This window comes from Chlorocebus sabaeus, chromosome 9 (assembly GCF_047675955.1).
Source record: "Chlorocebus sabaeus isolate Y175 chromosome 9, mChlSab1.0.hap1, whole genome shotgun sequence".
Lineage (NCBI taxonomy): Eukaryota > Metazoa > Chordata > Mammalia > Primates > Cercopithecidae > Chlorocebus > Chlorocebus sabaeus.
Genome location: NC_132912.1, coordinates 55,309,052 through 55,335,510, shown reverse-complemented (window position 1 = coordinate 55,335,510; position 26,459 = coordinate 55,309,052).

Here is a 26,459-nt window from a genome sequence, read left to right as displayed (position 1 = left end):
ATCTCCATCAAGCTACCAATAAGTTTCTTCACAGAAATGGAAAAAACTGCTTTAAAGTTCATATGGAACCAAAAAAGAGCCCGCATCTCCAAGACAATCCTAAGTCAAAAGAACAAAGCTGGAGGCATCACGCTACCTGACTTCAAACTATACTACAAGGCTACAGTAACCAAAACACCATGGTACTGGTACCAAAACAGAGATACACCACCAATGGAACAGAACAGAGTCCTCAGAAATAATACCACACATCTACAGCCATCTGATCTTTGACAAACCTGAGAGAAACAAGAATTGGGGAAAGGATTCCCTATTTAATAAATGGTGCTGGGAAAATTGGCTAGCCATAAGTAGAAAGCTGAAACTGGATCCTTTCCTTACTCCTTATACGAAAATTAATTCAAGATGGATTAGAGACTTAAATGTTAGACCTAATACCGTAAAAATCCTAGAGAAAAACCTAGGTAGTACCATTCAGGACATAGGCACGGGCAAAGACTTCATGTCTAAAACACCAAAAGCAACGGCAGTAAAAGCCAAAATTGACAAATGGGATCTCATCAAACTAAAGAGCTTCTGCACAGCAAAAGAAACTACCATCAGAGTGAACAGGCAACCTACAGAATAGGAGAAAATGTTTGCAATCTACTCATCTGACAAAGGGCTAATATCCAGAAACTACAAAGAACTCAAACAAATATACAGGAAAAAAACAAACAACCCCATCAAAAAGTGGGCAAAGGATATGAGCAGACATTTCTCAAAAGAAGACATTCATACAGCCAACAGACACATGAAAAAATGCTCATCATCACTGGCCATCAGAGAAATGCAAATCAAAACCACAATGAGATACCATCTCACACCAGTTAGAATGGCGATCATTCAAAAGTCAGGAAACAACAGGTGCTGGAGAGGATGTGGAGAAATAGGAACACTTTTACACTGTTGGTGGGACTGTAAACTAGTTCAACCATTATGGAAAACAGTATGGCAATTCCTCAAGGATCTAGAACTAGATGTACCATATGACCCAGCCATCCCATTACTGGGTATATACCCAAAGGATTATAAATCATGCTGCTATAAAGACACATGCACACGTATGTTTATTACGGCACTATTCACAATAGCAAAGACTTGGAATCAACCCAAATGTCCGTCAGTGACAGACTCGATTAAGAAAATGTGGCACATATACACCATGGAATACTATGCAGCCATAAAAAAGGGTTTGTGTCCTTTGTAGGGACATGGATGCAGCTGGAAACCATCATTCTTAGCAAACTATCACAAGAACAGAAAACCAAACACCGCATGTTCTCACTCATAGGTGGGAACTGAACAATGAGATCACTTGGACTCGGGAAGGGGAACATCACATACCGGGGCCTATCATGGGGAGGGGGGAGGGGGGAGGGATGGCACTGGGAGTTATACCTGATGTAAATGACGAGTTGATGGGTGCTGACAAGTTGATGGGTGCAGCACACCAACGTGGCACAAGTATACATATGTAACAAACCTGCACATTATGCACATGTACCCTAGAACTTAAAGTATAATAATAATAATAATAAAATAAAAAGAAAAAAAAAAAAGGAAAAAAACTTATTGACAGAAACTATTCCTGGGGAAATCCATACATTGGACAAGGAAGAAAACCTAAAAACAACTGTCTGCCATATGTTCAAATAGTTAAAGGAAGGACTAAATGAAAGCAGGAAGACCAGGAATGAAAAAAATGAGACTATCAGTGACTTACTAGGAAGAAAACCTTAGCATATCTTAATAGTTAAATGTTTAGTTTTTGACAACAAACGAAGTAACAACTTGGGAGTTGAAAATAAAATAGTGGAAATAAAAAGTTTACTAGATGAATTTATCAGCAGAATTGATGAGGCAAAAGAAAGAATCAATGATGTTGAATATAGTACAATTTGTATCAATCAGTCTGAAGAGCATAAAAAAGGAAAGAATGAAGAAAAGTTAACAGAGCCTAAGAGAACTGTGGGGGACCAAAATATGCAATAGAAGAATCCCAGAAAGAGAAGAGAGGGGTAAAAAGGTAGATACATATTATTTAAGGAAATTGTGGCCAAAATCTTTGCATATTTGATGAAAGATATGCATCTACAAATCCAAGAAACTCAATAAAATCTAAGTAGGGTAAAGCCAAATAGATTTACAGTGAGATGTATAGTCAAACTGTCAAAAGCCAAGGGAAAGAGATAATTTTGAAAGTTGCAAGAGAAAAGCAACTCATCACATACAAGGAACTGTTAATAAAATTAATCGTCAATTTTACAAGAAAAAAAAAAAAAAAAAAAAAGGCCTAAGGGGATAAGAAGGTAGTGGGAAGATATATTTAAAATGCTAAAAGAAAAAAACCAAAACTGTCTATAATGACACCCTTGATCAGATAAAAGAAGACAAATTTGAATAAGCTTTAGCAGCAACTTCAAAAGTTACCAATCTTTACAAATGATGCCTATAGATTATGATTTAATGCATTCACTACAAAAGTTACATTTATGTAATTTATATAATAAAATAGCTTTTCACTTAGATCAAATGACTGCTTTTCTAATTTCACTTATATTTGATTTCAGAATTTCTTTTGAATATATGAAGAGTGAGGAAAAGCTGTTAACAAGTTAATTTAAATATCAGAAGGAAGATTTAACAAATAGTTAAATGAAGTGAGACTTTTATAAGTTCTATCAGATGCTTCAAACAGAAAATTAATTGAGGTAACTCCAAAAACGAATCAGATTTTAGTCCATTTAGAGAATCTAAATAAAGTGGTTATAAGTTCCTTTTATTGAAGGATAAACATACAGTGTTACTGTAAATACAATTTTAACTTCAGCTAAAAATTTCCATTTTGAGAATTAATTTGTTGGGCAGTAAAAGTACAAATGAAAATTTTAGTGAAGCACAGTCTTACATTCTTTTGCAAAAAGAACAATTTTACTAAATTAATGGACCTATGTAATAAAAATGTAATTGGAATTGTTTATAGTACACACATAATTTCTAATTGCTCTCAAGCATCAGTATTCTAATGATGCAGATAGAAAGCATAGCCAAAATATAACAATATTTGCATATATACAGAGAAACTGAATGACAATTAGCGTGACAGAAATAAAGTACAAAAATTCAGCTATGACAGCACATTCTTTCACTCTGTGTTGCTTGATATCAGTCAAATTTTAGAAACATATAAGCCTTTTGAAGAAGTACTGTGTAAATCAACTTAAATGTCCTACAATGGTATTGGACATTGTTCAAATAAGTTTTCTAAATCTTTCATGTATTTTATTAAAAATCAGCTGTAAATCATTAGGCAGTGTATTCAATAAATAGAGCACAAAAGAATCCGCTTTTGCACTTTCAAAAATTTGGAACTTTTGAAAGCAAAGCTTACAAACAGAAAGAAATTTAAACTTAATTATTCAAACGATAAAATGAAACTGAAAAAATTACACAAGAAGAATTCAAATAGTGTTCAAGATTTTTTAAAATTCTATAATTATGCTTTCAAATATCTCAGTTGTGGGAATAATTTTTTAAATAAAGATTCTATTTTTATTTCAATAGGTTGATATTCAGTAAGAGAGCAGAGTGAAATCGAGATGACCTCTGGCTTTACAGCAACTGAATTTGATAAAACAGTCAAAAAAATTATAATTGCAAATAACCTATTTGATGAGATTTTGGTTACAAAAATATTTTTCAAAGAAAAGTACACTTGACTGAGGCCAATTAATAGTCCTTGGAAAATATATTATCTAAAATAGATACCAATTTTGATACAAAAATAGAATTATGACTAACCTCTATTTATCAGTATTTTCTCTGAAATTATAAAGTTTCTCAGCACTTGTAAAGAGGGAGTACTTTTTCATTTAAAAACATTGTGGTCTACAAAGAAAGATTAATTGAAAATGTCAACAGTTTGAAATGTTTTACTTGTAAAAGGCTACTTTGAAAACATTTTAGACATTTTATTATTAAAATATTTAATAAGTACATATTAAAAATAAAATCTTCTGAAAAATACCTATGACACAGGTAAGCTACAAAATTCATGAGGATACAAGTGTTTGCCAAGAATAAAATAATTTTTGTTTCTTGTAATTTTAGATAATCAATAAAAGGTTTATTTTATGTTGCTTTAATGTATGCAAAAGCATATTATTATGTTTTAGAAAAAGTTACAGAAAATCATTATAAATAGTCATTTTACACATCTACCAATACAATAAATTCAATTTATTAATCAATTGATAAATATTTCAAAATGATATAATTTTAATTCCATCAATTATATGATCAGCCTATCACCCTCCTTAACCCTGATCCATTTATGCCTAATTCCTGACCTTGAGTTAACAATCACAGGGTGCCAAAAATGGATCACCATGTTATCTCTAATGCCCACTAAACAAATATAAATAAATACACATTATGAGGAATAATATCATTGGAGGTTAAGAGAATGGATTCTGGAGCCATATGAAGTCTGTGGTCCCAGAATTGCTATTCTGTAGCTGCCTGACCTTGCTTTAATTTCTTCATTTGTAAATGAAAATGATAGTCATAGCCTAGTCATGGCAATCAAATGAGTCAATATATGCACTTACAGCAGTGTAGACCTAATAAGAACATAATATGCCTTTTTTATCTTATTTTTGCAATCTAGTACTACTGAATTATTACAACTTCACGAGAATTCTGTTATCCACAATTTCCCTTCCATTTTCATTGATGTCCCCAAGTCTCTTGTTCTGAGCAACTTGAATTCCACTACCTATATTCCCTTCCCAGTATCCCTATCCTTATTTTCATTCATACTCTATCTAATCCCTTTCATATTTCAGCCTGTCTTATGGCAAACCAATCTTAAGTCCTGAATTTCTCTTTGCTCAATTTGCCAAACATAGCATATCAGCAGTAAGGACACTTCTGAATGCAATTCATCAACAGATTAGGAGGTGTTGCGATAAATCAGAATTTCCAGATTAGATTTCCAGAGACTTAAAGGGAAACTCTGACGGGTTTCTCTTGCCACTGGTCCCTAAGGTAGAACACAACAGATTTATAGATGGTGTCATCTTCAACATGTCCACCAGATTACAGTCCAGCAGTTCTCTTGTTTGGCTTGAATACATTGGCTGTACTAATTATTGAGATGGCTTCATGTGTGATCATGCCAAACAGCATCTTTGTTTGGATTTAGAGTTCTAGCAAAAAAAAAGCAAGAATGGCTTCTAGCCCAGAGATGATTTGCAAAAACACAAAGCAACCAAAAGGAGCAGAAAAATAACTGGCCAGAAGTTTCAAACAAATGTTCCCCTTTAATAACATTTACTAGTGAAACAAACACAGAATAGGATGACAGTGCTTGGCTTGTAAGCAAACTTTTGGCTTAGCGTTTTTAGCCAAATTTCCATGTAACTTAAAGAGCTTAAGTTTTCCTGCGTGCCAAAAAGTGAAATCTCATCCACATTCCAAATCTTAGGGGCCTCTGAATAAAGGTAATTGAATCATAAATGACATGTAATTTCGTGAAGATAAAGTCCAAATGAAGCAGAGATTGTTTCCTCCAATAAAATAATTATGAGAAATACAGTAACAAATTCTTTCTCCTCTCTTCCCACAGGTTTCTGCTGTGCTTGTTTTATCTGTGTTCAATATATTTACCTGATAGCTAATTGGCATCCTTCTCCTCTTCTCCTCCTTATGCTAGATCCCCACTCATATTGGGAATGAACCACCTACTTCTCCTACTGCTTGACTTGATACTATAACTCTGCGATCTTCCTCCAACCACAGACATTGGTCACATTACTTCTCAGTTCCAGATATGATGCTACAATTCTTTTTTCTCCCACATTTGTGCATCCACCCAACTCTCCATGACACCGAAGTAGGGAAAGTATCTTTCTATCCTGTAGAGTCCTGCTTGTGAAGAAGGCTTTCATTAGGCCATAAATGGGGCTACCATGTACTGCATCTAATCTAATCTTTTGGGCTCAATCTTCATCACACTCAGCAAACTAGACTAAAAATTGCCCCTTTCCTCCAGTAATCAACCCTTGTCCTAGTAACAAGCTTGCATGCAGTATCTCCATCTTGCTTTGACCACGCATTCCACAATAATTTCCTGAGAACTTACCTTGTGCCCTGCCCTAAGTTACAAGCTAAATGCACGTATATAAAAGTTTCTGACCTTGTTTGTATTTGTTCTCCAGGTTACTACTTTTAAAAATGTACCACAAACCAGATGGCTTAAAGCAACAGAAATTTGTGACTCACAGTTCTGGAGGCCAGAAATTCAAAATCACCCATTTCTAGGTTTGTCTAATGTTCTCTAGATATACCAAGCAGTCACAATGCAAGAGAAAAGGAAGGCACATATTTTTATTTACTCAAGCTCATGGTATTATGGAGGGGAAGAGGGAGAAGAAGATGAGGCTATTGGTGAGAATATAGAAAAAGAAGTGAACCTGAAAAGACATCGATAGATAGAAGAGCATGGAAAATTGAGGGTCTTCTGCCTTATTACATTGAAAGATGAGGTGAGGCATCTAGATGGCAGAAGACATAGAACTTTACATTCAGAGTGTAGCAAGTTCCAGAAGTTGAAAGATCCTAGATGTCAGGAAGTTGGATGGCTATTTCTGCATGTGACCTAAAGTAAAATCAGGTCTTAGGGTAGGGTAGAAGGCTAGACTAGGTGCCCAAGTTGCTTGAATTGTAATATGTGACCAAACAAATAGTAGAAAGGGAGAATTAGAAAGTTTTCTGGTTGAATGTCATCAGCTTTGATAACTATTATAGTTGCTAGTATTTACTAAGTGTCTTCTAAGTGCCAGGTATGGATATATATGTTAATTTAATTTTCAAAATATCTATATGGGTATATGCATTCTATGTTATTTTCTTCACTTTACAGGTGAGCACTATAAAAATGAGTCAAACAACTGTTCAGTAAGGGGTATAGCAGTATTTTATTCAGGCCATCCAACCCCTGGTTTTGCACACTTAACTACTACCTAAGATGAGAGGAATGGTTTATTTGGGTTCAAAGAAATAATTTGGAAGAGGCACTGAGAGCTTCCTACCTCGGAGTGAGCATCTGCTGATGAAGACTGCCATAAATCAGCATCAGCAGGGTATATGGAAGATTAGTTTTATCAGACTCAGTGAGTACTTTGATGATGGGCATGTGCTGGTTTAACATATAGCAAGACCTTAAAGGCTCCAGTGCTAGAGGAAGTGCAACAGCATGAAGGTGGATTTTGGAAGCAGAAACTCTAAAACAGTATGGAGTTCAGAGAAGACATGCATTTTATTATAGAATAAAAAGTTGCAAGAATATGAGGCAGAAAGTTTGGCTAACTCTAGGATTTCACAGAAGAATCTGGATAGAGCTGTTTACCACCATGATGGAGTATAGCCCAGTGAGCTATCAGAGGCTTAGTGATGCCACTAGACAAGGCATCACATTGAGCATCTTTGCATGAGGCATAATCTTTATGCTGCCAGGTTCACTGTGATATATTTATATTTATAATAAATTTTATCTTAGATTCTCTCTGGACTACAGATCAAAATTTTAAAAAGGTAAGTCTCTACTCCATTTCAAGGCTGCTTGTTGACTGGTCTAGCCATTCTTTGCTTTTGTCATTGGGTGATCAGTTAAGTTTGGCGGTGGAAAGCACATACCAGGCTTGCAGGTAGCTGAGGCTTGCTGGGGCCAGGGATTATTCTCCAAGCTGCCATTCTGAGCATGGCAACCCAGATTTTATCCATTCAACAGATGCAGTGCTGCAGATTCTGTGTGAATTCAAAGAAAGAAGGACTCAAACAAGAGGTGATAGACTTGTGGGATTTCAGATATTGATCACATCCTTGTCCAAGTGGAGAAAAATTTTCTACATCAGATCCCAGTTAATGAGCTCATGATAATACCGTGAAATCAAGACTTCCAAATCCCTTTAACAGGAAAAAATACCTCAAATCTAAACAGACATTCAAAGCCACTCAAGACATAGACAAAAGCACTATCTGCCAGAGTATACAGGATACCAACTTGACAATTGTGTATCCATACATATACATGTGCACATATGCGCGTTGAGTGTGCACACGTATACCCATGTACACACACATAAGAAAAGTGATTGATCTGGTCTAATGCAGGAGAAGGAAAACCCTTAGCATGATGCTAAATACAGAATTAATAATAAAGTTAGATAATCCCCACTTGTACTACAACTAGTGAATGAATGTTTCATGGGGAAAAGGATACTTACATAGTCTCAAAGTTTCTTCCCACAATTTATTTTTTACAAAAGGGAAAAAAAAGTAATTTCACAGTTGAGAAGTCTGGTGAATTACCATGTTAACCAAGTGATTAGAGTTAACATAACTAATATTGGATAATCTAGAATCATATGATATTTGATATAAATGCATTGAGAAGTATACAGTATTGCTTCTGTTCCACAAGTGACAAGTAATAATAAAAACATAAATAAATAAAATGATGAGAAGACATCAGACAAACACAAATTGATGGACATTCTAACACTATGCTTGCAGTGTTAGAATATTTCATATTAGAGACTGAAGACTCATGACAATTAAATGCAATGCCTTTAATATTGGATTACTAAACTGAGAAAATAACTATACAAAGGACATTATGGGACAAATGGGTAAGTCACTTAGCCATTCTGTGTCTCATTTTTCTAAACTGACAAAGGGGGGCTAAGCCTATTTATCTCCAAAAGTTATTAGTGCATGAAATGAGATATCTTTGTAAAGTATGTAGCACAGGTCTGAGCATAATAAATATCTAATATGTACTCACCGATAGCTTTCTTATTCACCATAGTCCCCTTTCTCCACTCCATAATTTATTCTTACTTTGTAGTTGGACTGATTCTGACAATGTGATTTATTTTTGCCACCTAATTGTAGCTTTAGGGTAACTTTTGCAACTGCTCAATGTTGGGTCGTAATAAGTTAGCTTCTGGCCTTTGCTTTCTCTACTACCTGTCCAGAGTGTCAGTGTGTAAGTGCGTCTGAGGGTCTCAGCCTTCTCTCCTGATATTATCTACATTTGTTCTCAAATGTCACTGTCTGAGTAATGCTTTCCCTGACTATATTTACATGGAAATCTACAACTACTCGACAATTTCTAACCTGCTTCATTCTTCCTCATAATATGTATACTTTAACATGCAACAGGCATTTACTTGATTGTTTTGGTTATTTTCTGTTCTTCCCCTCATTGGAATATAACCTCCAGGAGGGCAGGATATTTTGGCTGTTCTTAACTGATATATCTCCAGCATCTAGAACAAAATTGACACTTCATAGATGTCTGTTGAAGGGATCATAAAGGCATTTATGAAAGGCATTCATAAATATTTGTCAATGAATGAGTTTTTCTCATTTGCCTGGCAGGTGCCCTCTCCTTTCTTAGATGAGGGAAGACCCCTTAGATGAGGGGTGCATGGCAGCCACTGTGAGCCAAAGTGGGAATTTATGGCCATTATTTAGGTTAATTAGTATTTCTTAAAGAAAAACTCAGAAGTTTATGAATTCATGTAGAACTAAAAAGATGAATTCTCTAAGATTGTATTGGGGTAATTCTAGAAATAAGAGTAAAAATTTGGGACATGTGAAATATAAGGAAATGAAATTTATCCCTAGAGTTTCTTGCCAAAAAAAAAAAAAAAAAAAAAGATTACCTTCTTACACAGAAAAATAGGGTCACAAGACAGAGTCCCCACTCAGAAACTAGGGATAAAAGGAAAACAGAAATAAAGGTATTTTAAGTGAATGTGAGAAAATATAAGTGTCCAATTATACCTAATAATTTAGGGTGTCACCATAACAAGTTTCTAAATATTTCAAAAATAGCAATGTTTTGAATATATACTTTTAAGAAAAAGTATGAATTAACTTTTTTCAAGCTAAGAAAGTGCTCATTCACAATTATAAAATTAAACTCGAAAAGGTGTATTTTGGTAAGGACAGTTAACATGAGATCTATCTGGTTAACCATATTTTAAGTGTCTAATGAATTATTTTTTACTATAGGGACAATGTTGTGCGGCAGCTCTCCAGAGCTTATTTATCTTGCTTAACTAAAACTTTATACCCATTGATTAGAAATTCCCTATTTACTCTTCCCCCAGTTCCTGGCAATGACCACCACTCCTTGATTCTATTAATTTGACTATTTTAGAAACCTCGGAGTAAGGTAATCACACAATATATGTCTTTCTGTGGCTGGCTTATTTCACTTATTATTGTGTTCTCAAAGTTCATCCATGTTGTTGCATATTGCAGAATTTCCTTTTTTTTAAGGCTGAATGGTACTGTATTTTATGTATATAACACATTTTCTTTACCCATTTATTTATCAACAGACAATAAAGCTGTTTCCACAACTTGATTGTAAATAGTACTGCAATAAATATGAGTGCTAGTATCTCTTCAAGACACTAATTCCAATTATTTGGATAGATACCCAGAAATGAGACTGTTGTATTATATGGTAGTTCTATTTTTAGTTTTTCCATAAACTTCCGTACTGTTTTATGTAGTAGCTGTACTAACTACATTCCTGCCAATTTTTGTGTACAAGAACTTCCAGTTCTCTGTGTCCTTACCAGCATCTGTTGTTTTTTGTCTTTTTAATAGTAGCCATTTTTAAATAATAGCTATCCTGACAGTTATGAGTTGATACCTCATTGCAGCTTGGATTTGCATTTTCCTGATAATTAGTGATGTTGAGCATCTTTCATTTATCTGTTGGCCAGTTGTATATCTTCTTGGAGTAAGTTTGTAGCCCACTGTTTAACCTGGTTATACCTGTTACTTTACTATTGAGTTCCAGGAGTTTCTTATATATTTTGGATAATAAATAATTATCAGAAATATGATTTGCAATTTTTTCTCATTCTGTAGGTGTTCTTTTCATTCCATTTATTGATTTATTTTCTCTAGAGAAGCTTTTAATTTTGACATAGCTCCACTTACTTATTTTTGGTTGTGTTCTTTGTCTTTTGTTGTATTATTCATGAAATAATTGTTGAGACCAATGACATGAAGTTTTTTCCCTATGTTTTCTTATAGTATTATTATAGTTTCAGGTGTTATGTTTCAGTCTTTACTCCATTTCGACTTGAGTTTTTTGTGTGTATGATGTAAAATTGGGTTCAATTCCATTCTTTTGCATGTGGAAATCCAATTTTCCCAATGTCTTTTGTTGAAAAGACTGTGCTTTCTCCATTGTATATTCTTAGCAGCCTTGTCAAAGATGAGTCGATCGTATGTATGGATTTATTTCTGGGGCCTCTATTTTATTCTTTGTTTTGTATGTCTGTGTTTATGCCAGTAGCATACTGTTTTGATTACTGTTGCTTTGTAGTACATATTTTTAAAAATCAGGCCATGTGTTGTCTTCTACTTTGGTGTTTCTCAAGATTCATTGGCTATTTATGTTCTTTAAGGATGCCATATTAATTGTAGAATTTTTAAAAATGTCTATAAAGAAGTCACTGGGATTCTGATAGTGATTGCATTAAATCTGTAGATTGCTTTAGTGAATATGAATGTTTTTACAATATTAAGTCTTTTGGTTCATAAAACTTTATTCCTAGACATTTAACTCTTTTGATTGTATTGTAATAGGACATTTTTCTTAATTTCCTTTTCAGATAGTTCATTGTTAGTGTATAAAGACACAAAAAATTATTGATTTTGTATTCTGCAACTTTACTGAATTCTTCATAAGCCCTAACATTTTTTGTGGAATATACATATACATATATATATATATATATATATATATATATATATATATATATATATAATGTTATCTGCAAGTATGGGCAATTTCACTTCTTCCTTTTCAATTAGAATGCTGCTTAATTTTTTTCTTGTCTAATTGCTCTGGCGAAGACTTCCAGTACTATGGTGAATTGATATGGCAAGAGTAGATATCCTCTCTTTGTTTCTTATTTCAGAGCGAAAGCTTTTAGTCTTTTACTGTTGAGCATTATATTAGTTGTGAACTCTTCACATATGACCTTCATTACATTACAGTTTTTCCTTCTTTGCCTAATTATTATGAGTCTTTAATAATGAAAGGATATTAAATTTTATCAAATGACAAAATACATTTTTCTGCATTTGTTGATATAATCATGTGACTTTTATCTTTTATTCTGTTATCTTAGTCTACCTGTTTGTCAATTTTGTCTTTAAAAAAACTCTCAGTTTCATTTATTTTTAAATTGATTTCCTTTTTGACATTTTTATTTTTTCAATCTATGCTTATTTACTATTTTCTATTTTATTTATTTTTATTGTAAATTTTGTTATTTCTTACAACAACATAAGGAAGTATGAAACTCATTAATAACAGTGAATATATTAACAAACATGGAATACATTCTACTATAATTGTGGTGGTTAAATAACTTTTAATTATATTATTAAAGTTAAAAGACAAAAGTATTACAAATAAGCATAACTATAAATATGTTAAAAGATACACAATATAAATAGATGTAAAGTATAACAATAATAACATAAACAATGGGAAGAGGAGAAGTTAAAGTGAAGTCTGTGTGTGTGACTGAATTTAAGTTGTCAGCTTCAAATAGTCTGTTACAAATATGTCATTTTATATAATCTCCAAAGTATCTGCACACATAAAAATACCTATAGATGTTACACACAAGAAAGAGAGAAAAGAATCAAAGTATAATAATATATAAATGAACAAAACACAAAGATGACAGTGAGAGGAAAAGACAGGCGAAAGAACTACATGACTAATGGAAAACAGCTAACAAAATGGCGATGATAAATTTTTCTCTATTGATAATTACTTTAAATGTTAATGGTTTGAATTACTTAATCAAAAGGCATAGAATGGATGAATAAATTAATAAGCAAGACCCAACTATATACTGCCTACAAAAGAATTACTTCACTAAGGACATGCATAAACTAAAAGTAAATAGATGAAAAAAGATGTCCCATGCAAATAGAAACCAAAATAGAAGAAGGGCAGCCATATTTATATCAGATAAAATAATCTATTTGTTAAAAATTCTGACAAAAGGCAAAGAATGTTATTATATATTGGTAAAGAGGTCAATTCATCAAATGTTTATATAAACATTTGTCTATCTATCATCTATCTTATCTATCTAACTATCTGCAACCAACTTTGGAGAATCTAAACATATACAGCAAATATTAGCAGATCTGAAGGGAGAAATAGATAGCAATGGAGTAATAGTAGATGACTTTGATGCCCCACTTTATATAATGGAAATACTATGCAGATAGAAAATAAAGGAGCAATGGACTTGAAATATACTTTAGAACAAATACACCTGACAGGCATACAGTAAGTCTTCATATCAGCTTTAAGTAAAATTACATACAGTATGCTATAGGAACTTGACTCTTTAAATATTAATTAGCTTATGGTAAAATTGATTTCATTATACAATCCACTATTTTACTTAAAGTCACAGTTGCCAAGAACCTATCGATAACTTTGAATGAAGACTTAACTCTATACAGAAAATTTCATTAAATAGCAGCAGAATAAACATTCTTCTCAAGCATACATGAAACATTTTCCAGGATAGATCATATGTTAGGTCAGAAAACAAGTTTTAACAAATTTAAAGATTGAAATCATATCAAGCATTTTTTTCAGAGCACAATGGTATGAAACTAGAAATAAATAACACACAGACAAAGCCAGAAAAATTAAAAATATGTGGAAATTAAACAACACCCCGCTGAACAACCGATAACTCAAAGATGAAATCAAAAGCAAAATTTAAAAAATATATTGAGACAAATAAAAATGGAAACAAAATATATGAGATATACAGCCAAAGCAGGTTTTTTTTTCAACTTTCATTTTAGAATCGGAGTACACATGCAGATTTGTTATAAAGGTATAGTGCATGATGCTGAGGCTCAGAGTATGATTGAATCCATCACCCAGGTGGTGAGCATAGTACCCAAGAAGGAGTTTTTCAGCCTTTGCTCCCTTCCCTGTCTCCACCTCTAGTAGGCCCTTCCATTGTTCACATAATTATGTCCAAGTGTACCCAAAGTTTAGCTCACACTTGTAAGTGAGAGCATGTGGTATTTGGTTTTCTGTTTCTGCATTAGTTCACCTAGGATAATGACTTGCAGCTATACTCATGTTGCTGCAAAGGACATGATTTTGTTCTTTTTATGGCTGCATAGTATTCCCTGGTGTATATGTACTGCATTTTCTTTATCCAGTCCACGATTTTTTTTTTTTTTTTTTTGAGACAGAGACTCACTCTGTTGCCCAGGCTGGAGTGCAGTGGCTCTATCTCTGCTCAGTGCAAGCTCTGCCTCCCAGATTCACGCCATTCTCCTGCCTCAGCCTCCCAAGTAGCTGGGACTACAGGCACCCGCCACTGCGCCTGGCTAATCTTTTGTATTTTTAGTAGAGACAGGGTTTCACCGTGTTAGCCAGGATGGTCTCGATTTCCTGACCTGGTGATCTGTCTGTCTCGGCCTCCCAAAGTGCTGGGATTAAAGATGTGAGCCACTGCACCCGACCTATCCAGTCCACCATTGATAAGCACCTGGGTTGATACCATGTCTTAGCCATTGTGAATGGTGCTGTGATAAACACATAGGTGCATGTGTCCTTTAGGTAGAACAATTCATTTTTCTTTGAGTTTATACCCAGTAATGGGATTATTGGATCAAATCGTAGTTCAACTCTTAGTTCTGTGAGAAATCTTCAAACTATTCTCCACAGTAGCTAGAATAATTTACATTTCCACCAACAACGTATAAGTGTCCCCTTTACTCCATAACCTCATCAACATCTGTTATTTTTTTTTTACTTTGTAACAAAAGTCATTCTGATTTGTGTAAGATATTATCTCATTGTGGTTTTGATTTGTATTTCTCATAATTAGTGATGATGAACATTTTTTTCATATCTTTGTTGGCCACTACTATATCTTCTTTCAAGAAATATCTGTTCATACAGTTTGCCTAATTTTTAATAGGGCTGTTTGTTTTAATAAAAGCCATTTTCAAAGGAAAGTTTATGATAATTAATGTCTATATTATAGAAAAGTAAGATGTCAAATAAACAAGCTAAATTTAACTTCAAAAAAGTAGGAATAGAACAGAATAAGCCCAAAGTTAGTAAAAGGAAGGAAATAACAATCATAGAAGAAATAAATGAAAGACTAGAAAAACAACAGAAAAAAAATATGTAAAACAAAGAGTTGGTTTTTTGAAAATGTAAACAAAACTGATCAACTCTTAGCTAATAAGAAAAAGACAAAAAATTCAAATAAACAAATCAGAAATGAAAAAGGAGATATTAAAATTGATGCCACAGAAATACAAATGATCCGAAGAGACTACTTATGAGTAATTATAAGTCAACAAATTGAATAACCTGAAAAGAAATGTATAATTTCCTACATACATGCAACCTACCAAGGTTAAATCATGAAGGTATAGGTGTCTGAAGAGATTAATAATGAGTAAAAAGATTGAATGAGTAATGAAAAATCTCCCAACAAAGAAAAATTCAGGACTAGATGCCTTCGCTAGTAAATTTTACCAAACATTTAAAGAAAAATTAACACCAATCCTTTCCAAACTTCTCCAAAAAACTAAAGATGAGGGAATACTTCAAATTTTATTTCATTAAGCCAGCATTACAGTAATACCAAAGCCATATAGACAAGAATACTATAAGAGAAGAAAATTATAGGTCAACATTCTTAATGAACACAAATGCAACAAATCCTCAACAAAATATTAGTAACTGAATTTGAACATATATTAAAAGGATCTTACACCATGATAAAGTGGGATTTTTCTCTGGGATGTAATAATGGTTCAACATATGCAAATCACTATTCTTGATACATTGCATTAACAAAATGAAGGAAAAAATAAATATAATAATCTCAATAGATGCAGTAAAAGTATTTGACAAATTCAACATCCTTTCATGATAAAAAGCTCTCAACAAATTAAGTATAGAAGTAAGTTACCTCAACCTCAACATAATAAAGGCCATATATGATACCCCACAGCAGATATCATATTCAGTGTTGGAAGCTGAAAGATTTTCATGTAAGATCAAGAACAAAACAAGGGTGTCTACTTTCACCACATCTATTCAACATAGCACTGGATGTCCTAGCTAGGGTAATGAGGCAAAAATAAATAAACAAAAGGCATCCAAATAAGAAAGGAAGAAATAAAATTGCCCCGTTAGCAAATGACATTATTGTATGTATAGAAAACTCCAGAATCCATTTTTTTTTAAACTGTAAAAACTAACACAAAGATTCAGTAAGTTTGCACGATAGCAAATCAACCAACAAAAATAGTTGTATTTATATATACTAAAAACAAACTACCCCCCAAAAAAATTTAAGAAAACAATCACATTTACAATTACATCGAAAAGCATAAAACACTTAGGAATAAGTCTAACCTAGGAGGTGAAAGATCTTACACTGGAAAATATGAAATATTATTGAAAAAACTTGAAGAAGACACAAATGAATGAAAAGTTATTCTGTGCTTATGAATTAAGAAGAATTAATATTCTTAAAAGTTCTTACTACCAAAACAATCTACAGATTTAATGCAATCCATGTCAAATAACAATGGCATTTTTCATATAAATAGAAAAACAATCCTAAAATTCACCTGAAACCACTAAAGATTCCAAATAGCTAAAGCAATCTTGAGCAAGAAGAACAAAGCAGGAGGCATTACATGTCCTGATTTCAAAATATGATACTTAGCTATAGTAATCAAAACAGTATGCTTCTGGCATAAAAACAGACACATAGAGCAATGGAATAGAATCCTCTTAACATATACGGTCAATTAATTTTTAACAGAGGTGCCAAGCATACACAAGGGAGAAAGGATAATCTTCAATCAATAATATTGGAAAAACTGGATATCCACATACAAAATAATAAAATTAGACCCTACTTTACAATATACATAAAAAATTATTCAAAATTGATTAAAGACTTAAATGAAAGACTTGAAACTGTAAAACTCTTAGGAGAAAACTCCTTTACATTGGTTTTGACAATAATTTTTTAAATTTGATTCCAAAAGCACAGACAGCAGAAGCATAAGTGAACAAGTGGGGCTACATCAAACTAAAAAGATTTTGCCTAGTAAAGCAAACAACTAACAAAATGAACAGCCAACCCTTGGAATGAGATAACATATTTGTAAACCATATTTGATAAGGGCTTAATATCCAAAATACATAAGGTACTCATACATCTTCATATCTATATATGTATAAAACTGGATTAAAGAACAATTAATGAACCTTAATAGACCTTTTTTTTTTTTCAAAGGAAACATACGAATGGCCAATAGGTGTATGAAAAGATGCTCAGTATCATTAATCATCAGGAAAATCTAAGTTAAAATCACAATGCGATATCACCTCATCTGTTAGAATTGCTCTTATCAAAAACAGAGAAAGGGTATGGAGGAAGGGAAAAAAGGGGGTATAAGAATAGCCACCATTGATTTTGACCATTTGGTCAAAAGATACAAACTTTCTTTTATAAGATAAGTACTGGATATCTAATGTATAGCTTGGTGACTATAGCTGACAATAATGTATCATATACTTGAGCTTTGCTGAGAGTAGAGACCTCAGGTATTATCAGCAGAAAAATAAATATGGTAACTAGGTGACATGAAGGATATGTTAATTACCTTGACTGTGATAGTTATTTCACAATATACATATATCAAAATATAATGTTTTATACCTTAAATGTATACAATTTTTGTCAATCTTCCCTCAATAAATCTGAAAATATACTCTATACAAAATCAAAAACATACAAAATGGCAAAAGTAAATTATTTTTTATCAATAATTATTTTAAATGTAAATGAATTAAACTCCTCAATCAAAAGACAGACTTTCTGAATGGATAAGAAACAAACAAACAAGGCCCAACGATGTATGGTCTACAAGAAACTCACTTTAGATTGAAAGATGCATATAGGCTGAAAGTGAAGAGATGAAAAAAAGATATTTCATTTAAATGATAACCAAAAAGAACAATGGTGGCTATTCATATGTCAGACAAAATAGACTTTTGAAACTGTCATAAGAGACAAAAAAGAACATTGTATAGTAATAGTAGGATCAATTTACCAGGAAAATAAAGCAATTATAAATATATATGCACCCAACATCAGAGCACACAAGTATGTAAAGCAAACATTGACAGAACTGAAGGGAGAAGTAGGCAGCAATATAGTAATAATAGGAGGCTTCAAAACCCCACTTTCAATAATGAACAGAAATTCCAGATGGAAGATCAAAAAGGAAACAGAGGATTTGAACATCTCTATAGACCAAATGGACCTACAGGCATATACAGAACATTCCACCCAACAGGTGCAGAATACACATCGTTCTCAGGTGCACATAGACTTTTCTCCAGGATAGATCATGTGTTAGGACACAAAACAAGTCTTAACAAACTTAAGAAGATTTAAATTATATCAAGTATCTTCTCTGACCACAATGGAATAAAACTAGAAATCAATAACAGAAGACAAACTAGAAAATTCACAAATAAGTAAAAATTAGACAGTATACTATTGAGTAACTATTGGGTCAAGAAAGAAATAAAAACTAGAATTTGAAAATACATCAACACAAATCAAAATGAAACACAATATACCAAAATTTATGGGATATGGCAAAAGTAGTTCTATGAGGGACATTCACAGCAACAAACACTTACATTAATAGAGTAAAAATATCTCAAATAAAAAACTAAATTTACATTTCAAAGAGGCAGAAAACGAAGAACAAACTAAGACACGATTAAACTCTGGGAAATTTCTCCCATTGCAGGGAACTTTATAAATCATAGACCACATACATCTGGAGTCTGCTCACTAGATAAATTGATGTTTTGGTGCTAACACCAAGAATAGTCTATCTTTTTTTTTTTTTTTCATTTTCTCTTCTATGAGCCTCTAGATAGCCGGAAATCTCCACTATGATCTTTGATTGATATTAGCAATGTAAATCTAGATTATACCTGCACTGTGTTCCAGAAGCAATATTTTAATTAAAAAATTTAGAGATTTTCTTGTGTTTTCTGCACTTTTTGTTATTATACAAACACTGTGATTCTTATGTGATTTTGTGGGATTGTCACAAATGTGGGGCAAATAAGGGTCTAAAGTTGGATAACTCAGCTTCGGAAATGCTAGTACCACACAGTGTTCATTATACCACCTTTCCCAGTGTTTTCTGTTGAACAATATGGATAGACTTAATGTGGAATGAAAACAGAATCACGGGTAAACCATCTGATAAGGGGAAAATTTGACCTTAAAATTAAATTTAATTAATGGCCCCACATAACCCATTTCAGAGCTTCCTTGGGATGAGAGATTCATATCTGACCTTTCCACCTCTAATGAGGAGTGACTTCATGAAGGAACAGACGGGATTGCTCCAGAAGTTCATAGATTTTCAGCCTCTAAAAGGACAATTGTACTCCTGATTGATCTTAACTCTCAAATTTAATAAAATCAGTTTAAATATTTTAGACACTGTCAGGGTAGATCCAGTATTTCTGTGTTCACTTTGTCCATAGAAAGGGGATTTTATTTTACTACTCAGGAGGAGAAAATATTGGAGTGAAAAATTTCAGCTCTTCTCTGCACTCTTACAAATTTTCTCTTTCCATACGTAGAGTCCAGGATATTCACTAGGTTTGAAGGAGCACTTAATTTGCCTCGAAAATGGAATCAGATTTCCCCTTCTCTCACTTCCTTATAGCTAGGTCTCTTATAAGGATATTGGACTCACTGCTTTCTCAACCCATGCATTAAACCAGGGCAAGTCTCTGCCCCTCGCACCCTCCTTCGTAGGAGAGAGAACTGTTGGTGCTATCTTGGTTTCAGTTACCTAGCACTCCTGTATTTCAGGATTACAGGCACATCTTGGAAACGTATTAGTCAGATAGGTATTTGTGCTTTTTGTTTTTACCCATTAGTACTCAAGAGAGAAGGACAGAGTATCTTTGTCACTCCCTCCCAACTTCAACAAAAGCAATTCTATAATTTAAGCTTCCAGAGATTCCAGATAAAAATTAGCTATGCAAGAGTATTTTAACACAGAAACACATCCCCATAGAGAGGAGCTTTGTCTTCTGTAAAGACATTGAGGGAAGGCAGGGGAGGACCTGAGGAGGGGCTGGTAGAAGGGAAAGAAGGGAAGGAGATGGGTCAGGAAGCCTCATTTTCAGAGAGGGTAGTGCTGCATCGTCCAGGCTGGTCCAGCCCTGGAGGGAGGTATGTGGGCTGGCTGTAGAATTAATTGAATTTCACAACTTGCCTCACATTCCTGCTGACACAAAGTGCCTTGTAAGGAGGGGGGCATCGCAGGATGCCAACACAATGGCAAGACCAAGGCTGGGCACTGCTGTGAGCCTTTCTTTATACAACTCCTGGCTCAAAATAGCTTGCCTGTTAGCACCCCAGCTGAGAATCCCCACTGGCAAGGGAGGAAGAAGTGTGCCGTCTCTAAGATACAGCTGGCCCTCTGCTCTGAGATGAAGCCCTGGCCCGGCAGAAGCCCTTCCCCTCTCAGAGCCCTAGAGGCCTCACCTATATAGAAAGTATTTTGACAACATGAATTTTAACTTCCTTCCAGCTGTGACACTGCATTCATCTAATGATCTGAGAATCAGCTCAAGACCTCCTTTAGCAACAGTTCCCCAGCTTCATTAATGTGCAGAATCAGAGTATACTTAGGACCCAAGCTTCCTGCCTTACTTCTCACTTAGATATTAACCAAGGGCAGAACAGAGTTCTGCACCAGGCACCCTACAAGTCTTCACAAAGGTTGCCATATGTAATCTTCACAGCAATATTGTAAGGGATTAAGGATGAGTCTCATTTTTTAATAAGGAGATAACAGCTCAAAGAATTTGGGAGGCTTGACCAAAGCCAACAAATTTGTAAACAAAAGAGTTAGAATGTAAGTGTAAACTATACAACTCCAATGCAAGAGTCTGTTTCCACAACTCTTCTACTCACACAAACCTGAATTGCTTCTGGGACCCTTCCCTGTCACAGAAGGGAATGTCACAGAAGTGTGTCACAGAACTGACCATGGCACTGCCTTTCTCAGTACTTGGCATAGCATCGTTACTAAACACATGTTTATTACTGAACGGCTGTCTAAATGAATCTATGTTTTATGGATTAAATATATTAGAGCATTTGATCACTAAGCAGAAGCATTATTGCAAATAACATTTCTTGTCAACAAATTCTGATTTCTCAAATAATATTTTTAAGAATACTCCTGCACAACCTTCACTTGTTCATGTATTCATGCATTCAAAAAATGGCACCTACAAGACGCTAGGCACTATGCCAGAGGTTGGTTCAAAGAAGAAATACTCCCAGAATACATAGCACAAACTGTATTGTGGGAGGACAGCCTAAATAAAATGAATATGCAATTACAATGTGAATATGTGCTGTGAGGGTAAGTTGCCCTCAGAGCTGAGAATGTGCCCTGGGGAGTCAGAGTCTGCTTTCCTGCATGCTTGGCAATTCCACTGAGACTTATAGGATGTATAGGTATTAGCCAAGTGAGGGAGGCTGAAAGTATAATCATTTTATGCAGCAGACAGCATGCACAGAGGTGCATCAGTAGGATGAACAGTGGTCCACTACATGAACAGAAAGAAGGCTCTGGAGGCTGAGATGAGCCTGACAACGTGCTGACACCCATAACTCACAGAGGACAAAGATGACTTCTAATACTCATACCTGCAAAGTTTCTCATACTTACACTCATCTGGACCTACTTCAAGCATCCTTTCTCTGCAGAGCTGCTTTTTTAAAAGGCCAATCACTGCGTTCATGGCCTGCAACTCACTCCCACCATCTTCAAGTATTTCAACATTTTTAGTTTTTTCTGGGTTCAGCCTCATTGATGTCCCTTTCTCTTTTGCAAAATTACCATTAGTATATAAACATACCCTAATATCTCCTATCTGAAATAAAGGAGAAAAATTTCCATTAATGCTTATATTCCCTTAACATCTGCCATACAGTTCCTTCCTTCCTTCCTTCCTTCCTTCCTTCCTTCCTTCCTTCCTTCCTTCCTTCCTTCCTTCCTCCCTCCCTCCCTCCCTCCCTCCCTCCCTCCCTTCCTTCCTTCCTTGCTTCCTTCCTTCCCTCCTTCCTTCCTTCTTTCCTTCCTCTTTCTTTTCTTTTTCTTTCTTTTCTTGCTTCCTTGCTTTCTTGCTTTCTTGCTTTCTTTCTTGCTTTGAGATTAGGTCTTGCTCCATCACCCAGGCTGGAGTATAGTGGCCCAATCTCAGCCCACTGTAGCCCTGACCTCTCTGGGCTCAGGTGATCCTCCCACCTCAGCCTCCCAAGTAGCAGGGACCACTGGTGCACACCACCACACCCAGCTAATTTTTGTACTTTTTTGAGGAGATGGGGTTTTGCCATGTTGCCCAGGCTGGTCTTGAACTCCTGGGCTCAAGTAACCCTCCCACCTTGGCCCCCCAAAGTGCTAGGATTACAGGTGTGAGGCACTGTACCTGGCTTCTCTTTCTTTTTATAGATAAAATTCATTATAAATTTGTCTCATAAGCAATTTCTCATGTCCCATTCTCTTTCTCTCTCTCTGTATGTCTCTCTCTCTGTCACACACACACATACACTTTTTTTTTTAAATGGGAAATATTACACACATTTAGAAAAAGGCAACAACTGATTTAATTGCCACCCAGGACAAAATAGAACAATAGAACAGTGTCAGCTCTCAGAAGCCTTCCCTCAGCCCTTCTCAATTCTCTCTACTTCAAAATTAATCACTATTCTTAATTTTACTTGTGCACTTTCTTACTTTGCTTTGTAGTTTTACCACCTATGTATGCATTCTTAAATGCTATAGTTTAGCTTACCTAGTATTGCCTGATGTTTTAAATTTGCATAAACATAACCATATGGTAGGACATTATTTGTATTTAGCATCTTTCTATCAGCATCATATTTGTGAGCATTATCCATGTTATTGCACAAAGCTGTAATTTATACATTTTTACTGATGAAAAGTCCTGCATTATATGAACATGCTTCTCTCTCCATTCTATTTTTCAAAAATACTGGATTATTTTCAGTTTAGAGTTCTTATAAATAATGCTTCAATGAACACCCTAGAACACATCTATCTGTTAGTACATATCTGTAGACATTCATTTTGGATGTATGTAGGTGTGAAAGTGAGGGATCATAGACTTTACATACATTCAACTTTCATAGATAATAAAAAATGTTTTTCAAAATATTTAGGCCTACTTACACATCTACTGAGAGTGTTTGAAGAGTGCCTGTTGTTCCACATCCTATTTGTCAGCACTTAGAATCATTAGTCTTTTTTCTCTTAGTCATTCTGGTGGTGGAATGTTGTATTGCCTATTATTTAAATTTGCATTTCTTTGATTACTATCTAAACTTCTAAAAGTAAATTTATTTTCCAATTGGACAAATACTTTGGTAAAATGCTTGTTCAGATCTCTTGTACATTTTTCTATTGTACAGGTTTTTTTAATGAATTTGTTAAAGGTAGTCATACATTCTGTATATGAGCTCAGTATTGGTTAGATGGGCTGCAAATGTCTTCTCCCACACTGTAGCTCACTATTTTTGTTTCTTAATATTGTTTTTTGTAAATAATAGTGTGTAATTATAATATAATGCCATTTTACAACATTTTCCTTTTTACTGGATATGTATGTCTTATTTTAAATAGGTTTTTTATTACCAAAGTTATGAGCATATTTGTATATATTATCTTCTGGAAGTCTTACCATTTTACAATTCATATATAGATTTGAAGCTCTCCTGAAATTTATTTTTGTGTTAAGTACAATTTCATTTTTGTTCATTTGCATATTCAGTTGACCCAGCACCCTTTATTGAAAAATGTTTTCTTTTCCTGTTGTTCTATAGTTCTTCTTTTGTTTAAAGAAACTGACAATTTATAAGTAGGCATAAATTTGGGTTGTTTATCATTTCTTTGGTCTACTTGTGTGTCTTTATAATATTACCATAATGTATTTTGTATGATATTTGGGACGGAATTCTTTATAAATATTCTTTTTCAGCTCAAGGTGATTCTGTTTTATTCCTAGTTTGCTAAGACATCAAAGATGAATGAATGTTAAATTTTATCAACATTTTTGCATCTGTTGAAATGATCATAGAATATTTAGCATGGTAAATCACATTATTTGATTTTTTAATATTTAAAACACCTGGAATTAACCCAACATGGTCATGAAGATTCATACTTTTCATATATATTATGAGCTATATTTGCAGAATTGTGTTAGGCCTTTTGGATCTTTCTTCATCAAGAATGAAATTGTACTTTATTTTTCATTCACCTAAGGTACATGTCAAATTGGAATATTAAGGTTATTCTGGACACAGAGAACAAATATAGTAGTAATCCTTGTGTTCCTTTTGGAAAAAATCGTATTCCAAATCACAGAAAGAAAGCTTTTAACCATTGTTATTATTTTTGCTTAAATATTACTAGAATTTTCCAAGGACATTCCATGTAAGTATTACCTTTTCTTTGTTGGAAGGTTTTAAATTGCAGGACTCATCTGTCTTAATATTTAGAGGACTCTTGATTGTTTTTCTTTCATCAACTTAGTATTTTCTTTTTCTAGATATTTTACAATTTAGTCTACATTTTAAAATTTGTTATAATAACAGGTCATCACATATTCTCATTATCTAATATTTTGACATTTATATTAACACTTCTTTTCATTGTTAAAAGCAAACCTTCAAGTCTTCTTTTTTTGTTGTCAGTCTTAACAATTTTGTTAATCTTTTCAAAAAGAGACTTTTAACTTTTTAATCCCTTCCCTGCATGTATTGCAATTTACTTATTTTCACTTGTCTCTTTATGGTTTCCTTCTCTAAGCTTTATCTGAGTTTCACTTGTTTTACTCTTTCTTTCTTTCTGACTTGGATGCTTAGGTCACCTGTTTTTCAGCTTTTATTCTTTTATGCTATTCACATTTTATATTTTATATTTATCTTTAATTATGTGTTTGCTTATAGTCCAACAATTTGATATATAACAGTTTCATTATCATTCAGCTCAAATATTTTCTAATTATATTTGTTCTCTATGTAGAAGCATATATTCAAAACCATGCTTCTTAATTTTTAGACAAATGGGAACATCTTAGTTTTTTTTGTTGTTGTTGTTATTGAGTTCTGGATTAATATCACTGTGGTCAATGAGCCTACTCTGTAGAATGTCACTCTCTTGAAATTTATTGAGATTTCCTTTATGCCCCAGCATGTGGTCAATGTTGGTAAATGTTCCATGTGTACTTGAAAATAATGTTTATTCTGTATTCATTGGGTGCAGTGTTCTATATGTTGCATTTTCTATCACATGTGTGGATTATTTTGTTTAAATCTTTTTTATTCTTACTGATTATTTTGCCTGCTTGTTTTATCAGTTACTGGGAGATGAAAGTTGAAATTTTTGAATATGGCTTGGGTTATCCTATTTCTCTCTTTACTTCTGTCAGTCTTTGCATTAATAATAGGAGCATACACATTAGAATTGACAACTGAGCTTTTAGCATGATGAAATGTCAATCTCTAACTGAATATCTCCAGACCTGACCATTCTCTTGAACTCCACACTCATCCATCCAATTTCTCATTCAATAGCTCCACTTGATGGTCTAATGAGCTTTCAAAATATTACATATCTGAAACAGAAGTCCTGATTATCTTTCTTAAACTCTTAACTTTCCTAAACATCCTTCAGGTTTCCTTCTTTCAATAAGTAGAACTACTAATCCTCCAGTTACTCAAACCATAAACTGAGAAATATTCATGACGTCCCTCTTTCCCTCAAGCTTTTCAAGGCCTTATACTGTGGCCTGAAAAGCCCTACACGATGTGACTTTTTGTCTTCTATCTTGTTTTGTGTTTTTCTCCTGTAGTACTATATTCTACTACATTACCTTTCTCAAGTTTCCATAGTCTTTTCCAACACGGGATATCTGCACACACTATTCCTCTATAACGCAAGAGCATTATTCTTTTTCTTTAAAGGAAAGCCCTCAGAATGGTCTTTCTTTTCCACTTGGGTTTTAATCATCTCATTATCTCATTGACTCCCATTATTGTCAATATACCTTGAAATTATTTTATATGTCTTTTCCTTTGATTTTGCTTGTTTCTCCCAGTAGAAATATCTTCTTTAAAAAAAGAATT